Below are 14971 nucleotides of genomic sequence, written 5' to 3'. Positions count from 1 at the left end.
AACATATAACGTTATGTACTATTACGATATAACGTATAACGTTATATGCTATTGTGATATAGCTAATAACGTTAAATAGTATTACGATATAACGTATAACGTTATATGCTATTACGATATAACGGATAACGTTATATACTATTACGATATAACGTATAACGTTATATAGTATTACGATATAACATATAACGTTATATACTATTACGATATAACATATAACGTTATATACTATTACGATATACCGTATAACGTTATATACTACTATGATATAACGTATAACGTTATATACTATTACGATATAACGTATAACGTTATATGCTATTACGATATAACGTATAACGTTATATGCTATTACGATATAACGTATAACGTTATATGCTATTACGATATAACGTATAACGTTATATGCTTTTACGACATAACATATAACGTTATATACTATTACGATATAACGTATAACGTTATATGCTACTACGATATAACGTATAACGTTATATACTAATATGATATAACGTATAACGTTATATAGTATTACGATATAACGTATAACGTTTTATGCTACTACGATATAACGTATAACGTTATATGCTATTACGATATAACGTATAACGTTATATGCTATTACGATATAACGTATAACGTTATATACTATTACGATATAACGTATAACGTTATATGCTATTACGATATAACATATAACGTTATATACTATTACGATATAACGTATAACGTTATATACTACTATGATATAACGTATAACGTTATATACTATTACGATATAACGTATAACGTTATATGCTATTACGATATAACGTATAACGTTATATGCTATTACGATATAACGTATAGCGTTATATACTATTACGATATAACGTATAGCGTTATATGTTATTACGATATAACATATAACGTTATATACTATTACGATATAACGTATAACGTTATATAGTATTACGATATAACGTATATCGTTATATACTATTACGATATAACGTATAGCGTTATATGTTATTACGATATAACATATAACGTTATATACTATTACGATATAACGTATAACGTTATATAGTATTACGATATAACATATAACGTTATATACTATTACGATATAACGTATAACGTTATGTGCTATTATGATATAGCTAATAACGTTATATAGTATTACGATATAACCTTTAACGTTATATACTATTACGATATAACGTATAACGTTATATGCTATTACGATATAACGTATAACGTTATATGCTATTACGATATAACGTATAACGTTATATAGTATTACGATATAACGTATAACGTTATATACTATTACGATATAACGTATAGCGTTATATGTTATTACGATATAACATATAACGTTATATACTATTACGATATAACGTATAACGTTATATAGTATTACGATATAACGTATAACGTTATATACTATTACGATATAACGTATAGCGTTATATGTTATTACGATATAACATATAACGTTATATACTATTACGATAAAACGTATAACGTTATATAGTATTACGATATAACGTATAACGTTATATGCTATTACGATATAACGTATAACGTTATATCCTATTACGATATAGCGTATAACGTTATATAGTATTACGATATAACACATAACGTTATATAGTATTACGATATAACGTATATCGTTATATACTATTACGATATAACATATAACGTTATATAGTATTACGATATAACATATAACGTTATATACTATTACGATATAACGTATAACGTTATATAGTATTACGATATAACGTATAACGTTATATACTATTACGATATAACGTATAACGTTATATGCTATTACGATATAACGTATAACGTTATATGCTATTATGATATATCCAATAACGTTATATAGTATTACGATATAACGTATAACGTTATATGCTATTACGATATAACGTATAACGTTATATACTATTACGATAAAGCGTATAACGTTATATACTACTATGATATAACGTATAACGTTATATAGTATTACGATATAACGTATAACGTTATATGCTATTACGATATAACGTATAACGTTATATGCTATTACGATATAACGTATAACGCTATATAGTATTACGTTATAACGTATAACGTTATATACTTTTACGATATAACGTATAGCGTTATATGTTATTGCGATATAACATATAACGTTATATACTATTACGATATAACGTATAACGTTATATAGTATTATGATATAACATATAACGTTATATACTATTACGATATAACGTATAACGTTATATGCTATAACGATATAACGTATAACGTTATATACTATTACGATATAACGTATAGCGTTATATGTTATTGCGATATAACATATAACGTTATATACTATTACGATATAACGTATAACGTTATATGCTATTATGATATAGCTGATAACGTTATATAGTATTACGATATAACGTATAACGTTATATACTACTAAGATATAACGTATAACGTTATATAGTATCACGATATAACGTATAACGTTATATGCTATTACGATATAACGTATAACGTTATGTACTATTACGATATAACGTATAACGTTATATGCCATTGTGATATAGCTAATAACGTTATATAGTATTACGATATAACGTATAACGTTATATGCTATTACGATATAACCTATAACGTTATATAGTATTACGATATAACGTATAACGTTATATACTATTACGATATAACGTATAACGTTATATAGTATTACTATATAACGTATAACGTTATATGCTATTACGATATAACGTATAACGTTATATGCTATTACGATATAACATATAACGTTATATGCTATTACGATATAACGTATAACGTTATATGCTATTACGATATATCCAGTAACGTTATATGCTATTACGATATAACGTATAACGTTATATGCTATTACGATATATCCAATAACGTTATATAGTATTACGATATAACGTATAACGTTATATGCTATTACGATATAACGTATAGCGTTATATGTTATTACGATATAACATATAACGTTATATACTATTACGATATAACGTATAACGTTATATACTATTACGATATAACGTATAACGTTATATGCTACTACGATATAACGTATAACGTTATATACTACTATGATATAACGTATAACGTTATATAGTATTACGATATAACGTATAACGTTATATGCTATTACGATATAACATATAACGTTATATGCTATTACGATATAACGTATAACGTTATATACTATTACGATAAAGCGGATAACGTTATATACTACTATGATATAACGTATAACGTTATATAGTATTACGATATAACGTATAACGTTATATGCTATTACGATATAGCGTATAACGTTATATGCTATTACGATATAACATATAACGTTATATACTATTACGATATAACGTATAACGTTATATACTACTATGATATAACGTATAACGTTATATAGTATTACGATATAACGTATAACGTTATATGCTATTACGATATAACGTATAACGTTATATGCTATTACGATATAACGTATAACGTTATATGCTATTACGATATAACGTATAACGTTATATGCTATTACGATATAACATATAACGTTATATACTATTACGATATAACGTATAACGTTATATGCTACTACGATATAACGTATAACGTTATATACTACTATGATATAACGTATAACGTTATATAGTATTACGATATAACGTATAACCTTATATGCTACTACGATATAACGTATAAGGTTATATGCTATTACGATATAACGTATAACGTTATATGCTATTACGATATAACGTATAACGTTATATACTATTACGATATAACGTATAACGTTATATGCTATTACGATATAACATATAACGTTATATACTAGTACGATATAACGTATAACGTTATATACTACTATGATATAACGTATAACGTTATATACTATTACGATATGACGTATAACGTTATATGCTATTACGATATAACGTATAACGTTATATGCTATTACGATATAACGTATAACGTTATATACTATTACGATATAACGTATAACGTTATATACTATTACGATATAACGTATAACGTTATATGCTATTACGATATAACATATAACGTTATATACTATTACGATATAACGTATAACGATATATAATACTATGATATAACGTATAACGTTATATAGTATTACGATATAACGTATAGCGTTATATGTTATTACGATATAACATATAACGTTATATACTATTACGATATAACGTATAACGTTATATACTATTACGATATAACGTATAACGTTATATAGTATTACGATATAACGTATAACGTTATATAGTATTACGATATAACGTATAACGTTATATACTATTACGATATAACGTATAGCGTTATATGTTATTACGATATAACATATAACGTTATATACTATTACGATATAACGTATAACGTTATATAGTATTACGATATAACGTATAACGTTATATGCTATTACGATATAACGTATAACGTTATATAGTATTACGTTATAACGTATAACGTTATATGCTATTACGATATAACGTATAACGTTATATGCTATTACGATATAACGTATAACGTTATATAGTATTACGTTATAACGTATAACGTTATATACTATTACGATATAACGTATAGCGTTATATGTTATTGCGATATAACATATAACGTTATATACTATTACGATATAACGTATAACGTTATATAGTATTATGATATAACATATAACGTTATATACTATTACGATATAACGTATAACGTTATATGCTATAACGATATAACGTATAACGTTATATGCTATTACGATATAACGTATAACGTTATATGCTATTACGATATAACGTATAACGTTATATAGTAATACGTTATAACGTATAACGTTATATACTATTACGATATAACGTATAGCGTTATATGTTATTGCGATATAACATATAACGTTATATACTATTACGATATAACGTATAACGTTATATGCTATTACGATATAACGTATAACGTTATATGCTATTACGATATAACGTATAACGTTATATACTATTACGATATAACGTATAACGTTATATGCTATTACGATATAACGTATAACGTTATATGCTATTGTGATATAGCTAATAACGTTATATAGTATTACGATATAACGTATAACGTTATATGCTATTACGATATAACCTATAACGTTATATAGTATTACGATATAACGTATAACGTTATATACTATTACGATATAACGTATAACGTTATATAGTATTACTATATAACGTATAACGTTATATGCTATTACGATATAACGTATAACGTTATATGCTATTACGATATAACATATAACGTTATATGCTATTACGATATAACGTATAACGTTATATGCTATTACGATATATCCAGTAACGTTATATGCTATTACGATATAACGTATAACGTTATATGCTATTACGATATATCCAATAACGTTATATAGTATTACGATATAACGTATAACGTTATATGCTATTACGATATAACGTAAAACGTTATATAGTATTACGATATAACGTATAGCGTTATATGTTATTACGATATAACATATAACGTTATATACTATTACGATATAACGTATAACGTTATATGCTATTACGATATAACGTATAACGTTATATGCTATTACGATATAACATATAACGTTATATACTATTACGATATAACGTATAACGTTATATACTACTATGATATAACGTATAACGTTATATAGTATTACGATATAACGTATAACGTTATATGCTATTACGATATAACGTATAACGTTATATGCTATTACGATATAACGTATAACGTTATATGCTATTACGATATAACGTATAACGTTATATGCTATTACGATATAACATATAACGTTATATACTATTACGATATAACGTATAACGTTATATGCTACTACGATGTAACGTATAACGTTATATACTACTATGATATAACGTATAACGTTATATAGTATTACGATATAACGTATAACTTTATATGCTACTACGATATAACGTATAACGTTATATGCTATTACGATATAACGTATAACGTTATATGCTATTACGATATAACGTATAACGTTATATACTATTACGATATAACGTATAACGTTATATGCTATTACGATATAACATATAACGTTATATACTAGTACGATATAACGTATAACGTTATATACTACTATGATATAACGTATAACGTTATATACTATTACGATATGACGTATAACGTTATATGCTATTACGATATAACGTATAACGTTATATGCTATTACGATATAACGTATAACGTTATATACTATTACGATATAACGTATAACGTTATATACTATTACGATATAACGTATAACGTTATATGCTATTACGATATAACATATAACGTTATATACTATTACGATATAACGTATAACGATATATAATACTATGATATAACGTATAACGTTATATAGTATTACGATATAACGTATAGCGTTATATGTTATTACGATATAACATATAACGTTATATACTATTACGATATAACGTATAACGTTATATACTATTACGATATAACGTATAACGTTATATAGTATTACGATATAACGTATAACGTTATATAGTATTACGATATAACGTATAACGTTATATACTATTACGATATAACGTATAGCGTTATATGTTATTACGATATAACATATAACGTTATATACTATTACGATATAACGTGTAACGTTATATAGTATTAGTATATAACGTATAACGTTATATGCTATTACGATATAACGTATAACGTTATATGCTATTACGATATAACGTATAACGTTATATCCTATTACGATATAGCGTATAACGTTATATAGTATTACGATATAACATATAACGTTATATGCTACTACGATATAACGTATAACGTTATATGCTATTACGATATAACGTATAACGTTATATGCTATTACGATATAACGTATAACGTTATATACTATTACGATATAACGTATAACGTTATATGCTATTACGATATAACATATAACGTTATATACTAGTACGATATAACGTATAACGTTATATACTACTATGATATAACGTATAACGTTATATACTATTACGATATAACGTATAACGTTATATGCTATTACGATATAACGTATAACGTTATATGCTATTACGATATAACGTATAACGTTATATAGTATTACGTTATAACGTATAACGTTATATACTATTACGATATAACGTATAGCGTTATATGTTATTGCGATATAACATATAACGTTATATACTATTACGATATAACGTATAACGTTATATGCTATTACGATATAACGTATAACGTTATATACTATTACGATATAACGTATAACGTTATATGCTATTACGATATAACATATAACGTTATATACTAGTACGATATAACGTATAACGTTATATACTACTATGATATAACGTATAACGTTATATACTATTACGATATAACATATAACGTTATATACTATTACGATATAACGTATAACGTTATATAGTATTACGATATAACGTATATCGTTATATACTATTACGATATAACGTATAGCGTTATATGTTATTACGATATAACATATAACGTTATATACTATTACGATATAACGTATAACGTTATATAGTATTACGATATAACATATAACGTTATATACTATTACGATATAACGTATAACGTTATGTGCTATTATGATATAGCTAATAACGTTATATAGTATTACGATATAACCTTTAACGTTATATACTATTACGATATAACGTATAACGTTATATGCTATTACGATATAACGTATAACGTTATATGCTATTACGATATAACGTATAACGTTATATAGTATTACGATATAACGTATAACGTTATATACTATTACGATATAACGTATAGCGTTATATGTTATTACGATATAACATATAACGTTATATACTATTACGATATAACGTATAACGTTATATAGTATTACGATATAACGTATAACGTTATATACTATTACGATATAACGTATAGCGTTATATGTTATTACGATATAACATATAACGTTATATACTATTACGATAAAACGTATAGCGTTATATGTTATTACGATATAACATATAACGTTATATACTATTACGATATAACGTATAACGTTATATGCTATTACGATATAACGTATAACGTTATATGCTATTACGATATAACGTATAACGTTATATGCTATTACGATATATCCAGTAACGTTATATGCTATTACGATATAACGTATAACGTTATATGCTATTACGATATATCCAGTAACGTTATATGCTATTACGATATAACGTATAACGTTATATGCTATTACGATATATCCAATAACGTTATATAGTATTACGATATAACGTATAACGTTATATGCTATTACGATATAACGTATAGCGTTATATGTTATTACGATATAACATATAACGTTATATACTATTACGATATAACGTATAACGTTATATACTATTACGATATAACGTATAACGTTATATGCTACTACGATATAACGTATAACGGTATATACTACTATGATATAACGTATAACGTTATATAGTATTACGATATAACGTATAACGTTATATGCTATTATGATATAACGTATAACGTTATATACTACTATGATATAACGTATAACGTTATATAGTATTACGATATAACGTATAACGTTATATGCTATTACGATATAACGTATAACGTTATATAGTATTACGATATAACGTATAGCGTTATATGTTATTACGATATAACATATAACGTTATATACTATTACGATATAACGTATAACGTTATATAGTATTACGATATAACGTATAACGTTATATACTACTACGATATAACGTATAACGTTATATACTATTACGATATAACGTATAACGTTATATACTACTATGATATAACGTATAACGTTATATACTATTGCGATATAACGTATAACGTTATATGCTATTACGATATAACGAATAACGTTATATACTGCTATGATATAACGTATAACGTTATATAGTATTACGATATAACGTATAACGTTATATGCTATTACGATATAACGTATAACGTTATATACTACTATGATATAACGTATAACGTTATATAGTATTACGATATAACGTATAACGTTATATGCTAATACGATATAACGTATAACGTTATATACTACTATGATATAACGTATAACGTTATATAGTATTACGATATAACGTATAACGTTATATGCTATTACGATATAACGTATAACGTTATGTACTATTACGATATAACGTATAACGTTATATGCTGTTGTGATATAGCTAATAACGTTATATAGTATTACGATATAACGTATAACGTTATATGCTATTACGATATAACATATAACGTTATATAGTATTACGATATAACGTATAACGTTATATGCTATTACGATATAACATATAACGTTATATACTATTACGATATAACGTATAACGTTATATGCTATTACGATATAACGTATAACGTTATATACTACTATGATATAACGTATAACGTTATATAGTATTACGATATAACGTATAACGTTATATGCTATTACGATATAACGTATAACGTTATATGCTATTACGATATAACGTATAACGTTATATGCTATTACGATATAACGTATAACGTTATATGCTATTACGATATAACATATAACGTTATATACTATTACGATATAACGTATAACGTTATATGCTACTACGATGTAACGTATAACGTTATATACTACTATGATATAACGTATAACGTTATATAGTATTACGATATAACGTATAACTTTATATGCTACTACGATATAACGTATAACGTTATATGCTATTACGATATAACGTATAACGTTATATGCTATTACGATATAACGTATAACGTTATATACTATTACGATATAACGTATAACGTTATATGCTATTACGATATAACATATAACGTTATATACTAGTACGATATAACGTATAACGTTATATACTACTATGATATAACGTATAACGTTATATACTATTACGATATGACGTATAACGTTATATGCTATTACGATATAACGTATAACGTTATATGCTATTACGATATAACGTATAACGTTATATACTATTACGATATAACGTATAACGTTATATACTATTACGATATAACGTATAACGTTATATGCTATTACGATATAACATATAACGTTATATACTATTACGATATAACGTATAACGATATATAATACTATGATATAACGTATAACGTTATATAGTATTACGATATAACGTATAGCGTTATATGTTATTACGATATAACATATAACGTTATATACTATTACGATATAACGTATAACGTTATATACTATTACGATATAACGTATAACGTTATATAGTATTACGATATAACGTATAACGTTATATAGTATTACGATATAACGTATAACGTTATATACTATTACGATATAACGTATAGCGTTATATGTTATTACGATATAACATATAACGTTATATACTATTACGATATAACGTGTAACGTTATATAGTATTACGATATAACGTATAACGTTATATGCTATTACGATATAACGTATAACGTTATATGCTATTACGATATAACGTATAACGTTATATCCTATTACGATATAGCGTATAACGTTATATAGTATTACGATATAACATATAACGTTATATGCTACTACGATATAACGTATAACGTTATATGCTATTACGATATAACGTATAACGTTATATGCTATTACGATATAACGTATAACGTTATATACTATTACGATATAACGTATAACGTTATATGCTATTACGATATAACATATAACGTTATATACTAGTACGATATAACGTATAACGTTATATACTACTATGATATAACGTATAACGTTATATACTATTACGATATAACGTATAACGTTATATGCTATTACGATATAACGTATAACGTTATATGCTATTACGATATAACGTATAACGTTATATAGTATTACGTTATAACGTATAACGTTATATACTATTACGATATAACGTATAGCGTTATATGTTATTGCGATATAACATATAACGTTATATACTATTACGATATAACGTATAACGTTATATGCTATTACGATATAACGTATAACGTTATATACTATTACGATATAACGTATAACGTTATATGCTATTACGATATAACATATAACGTTATATACTAGTACGATATAACGTATAACGTTATATACTACTATGATATAACGTATAACGTTATATACTATTACGATATAACATATAACGTTATATACTATTACGATATAACGTATAACGTTATATAGTATTACGATATAACGTATATCGTTATATACTATTACGATATAACGTATAGCGTTATATGTTATTACGATATAACATATAACGTTATATACTATTACGATATAACGTATAACGTTATATAGTATTACGATATAACATATAACGTTATATACTATTACGATATAACGTATAACGTTATGTGCTATTATGATATAGCTAATAACGTTATATAGTATTACGATATAACCTTTAACGTTATATACTATTACGATATAACGTATAACGTTATATGCTATTACGATATAACGTATAACGTTATATGCTATTACGATATAACGTATAACGTTATATAGTATTACGATATAACGTATAACGTTATATACTATTACGATATAACGTATAGCGTTATATGTTATTACGATATAACATATAACGTTATATACTATTACGATATAACGTATAACGTTATATAGTATTACGATATAACGTATAACGTTATATACTATTACGATATAACGTATAGCGTTATATGTTATTACGATATAACATATAACGTTATATACTATTACGATAAAACGTATAGCGTTATATGTTATTACGATATAACATATAACGTTATATACTATTACGATATAACGTATAACGTTATATGCTATTACGATATAACGTATAACGTTATATGCTATTACGATATAACGTATAACGTTATATGCTATTACGATATATCCAGTAACGTTATATGCTATTACGATATAACGTATAACGTTATATGCTATTACGATATATCCAGTAACGTTATATGCTATTACGATATAACGTATAACGTTATATGCTATTACGATATATCCAATAACGTTATATAGTATTACGATATAACGTATAACGTTATATGCTATTACGATATAACGTATAGCGTTATATGTTATTACGATATAACATATAACGTTATATACTATTACGATATAACGTATAACGTTATATACTATTACGATATAACGTATAACGTTATATGCTACTACGATATAACGTATAACGGTATATACTACTATGATATAACGTATAACGTTATATAGTATTACGATATAACGTATAACGTTATATGCTATTATGATATAACGTATAACGTTATATACTACTATGATATAACGTATAACGTTATATAGTATTACGATATAACGTATAACGTTATATGCTATTACGATATAACGTATAACGTTATATAGTATTACGATATAACGTATAGCGTTATATGTTATTACGATATAACATATAACGTTATATACTATTACGATATAACGTATAACGTTATATAGTATTACGATATAACGTATAACGTTATATACTACTACGATATAACGTATAACGTTATATACTATTACGATATAACGTATAACGTTATATACTACTATGATATAACGTATAACGTTATATACTATTGCGATATAACGTATAACGTTATATGCTATTACGATATAACGAATAACGTTATATACTGCTATGATATAACGTATAACGTTATATAGTATTACGATATAACGTATAACGTTATATGCTATTACGATATAACGTATAACGTTATATACTACTATGATATAACGTATAACGTTATATAGTATTACGATATAACGTATAACGTTATATGCTAATACGATATAACGTATAACGTTATATACTACTATGATATAACGTATAACGTTATATAGTATTACGATATAACGTATAACGTTATATGCTATTACGATATAACGTATAACGTTATGTACTATTACGATATAACGTATAACGTTATATGCTGTTGTGATATAGCTAATAACGTTATATAGTATTACGATATAACGTATAACGTTATATGCTATTACGATATAACATATAACGTTATATAGTATTACGATATAACGTATAACGTTATATGCTATTACGATATAACATATAACGTTATATACTATTACGATATAACGTATAACGTTATATGCTATTACGATATAACGTATAACGTTATATGCTATTACGATATAACGTATAACGTTATATGCTATTACGATATAACGTATAACGTTATATGCTATTACGATATAACGTATAACGTTATATACTATTACGATATAACGTATAACGTTATATGCTATTACGATATAACATATAACGTTATGTACTATTACGATATAACGTATAACGTTATATGCCATTGTGATATAGCTAATAACGTTATATAGTATTACGATATAACGTATAACGTTATATGCTATTACGATATAACCTATAACGTTATATAGTATTACGATATAACGTATAACGTTATATACTATTACGATATAACGTATAACGTTATATAGTATTACTATATAACGTATAACGTTATATGCTATTACGATATAACGTATAACGTTATATGCTATTACGATATAACATATAACGTTATATGCTATTACGATATAACGTATAACGTTATATGCTATTACGATATATCCAGTAACGTTATATGCTATTACGATATAACGTATAACGTTATATGCTATTACGATATATCCAATAACGTTATATAGTATTACGATATAACGTATAACGTTATATACTATTACGATATAACGTATAACGTTATATAGTATTACTATATAACGTATAACGTTATATGCTATTACGATATAACGTATAACGTTATATGCTACTACGATATAACGTATAACGTTATATGCTATTACGATATAACGTATAACGTTATATGCTATTACGATATAACGTATAACGTTATATACTATTACGATATAACGTATAACGTTATATGCTATTACGATATAACATATAACGTTATATGCTATTACGATATAACGTATAACGTTATATACTATTACGATAAAGCGGATAACGTTATATACTACTATGATATAACGTATAACGTTATATAGTATTACGATATAACGTATAACGTTATATGCTATTACGATATAGCGTATAACGTTATATGCTATTACGATATAACATATAACGTTATATACTATTACGATATAACGTATAACGTTATATACTACTATGATATAACGTATAACGTTATATAGTATTACGATATAACGTATAACGTTATATGCTATTACGATATAACGTATAACGTTATATGCTATTACGATATAACGTATAACGTTATATGCTATTACGATATAACGTATAACGTTATATGCTATTACGATATAACATATAACGTTATATACTATTACGATATAACGTATAACGTTATATGCTACTACGATATAACGTATAACGTTATATACTACTATGATATAACGTATAACGTTATATAGTATTACGATATAACGTATAACCTTATATGCTACTACGATATAACGTATAACGTTATATGCTATTACGATATAACGTATAACGTTATATGCTATTACGATATAACGTATAACGTTATATACTATTACGATATAACGTATAACGTTATATGCTATTACGATATAACATATAACGTTATGTACTATTACGATATAACGTATAACGTTATATGCTATTGTGATATAGCTAATAACGTTAAATAGTATTACGATATAACGTATAACGTTATATGCTATTACGATATAACGGATAACGTTATATACTATTACGATATAACGTATAACGTTATATAGTATTACGATATAACATATAACGTTATATACTATTACGATATAACATATAACGTTATATACTATTACGATATACCGTATAACGTTATATACTACTATGATATA

The sequence above is a fragment of the Bombus terrestris genome, chromosome 10 (assembly GCF_910591885.1).
Source record: "Bombus terrestris chromosome 10, iyBomTerr1.2, whole genome shotgun sequence".
NCBI classification, from domain to species: Eukaryota; Metazoa; Arthropoda; class Insecta; order Hymenoptera; family Apidae; genus Bombus; species Bombus terrestris.
Note: the sequence above shows the minus strand (reverse complement) of the source record.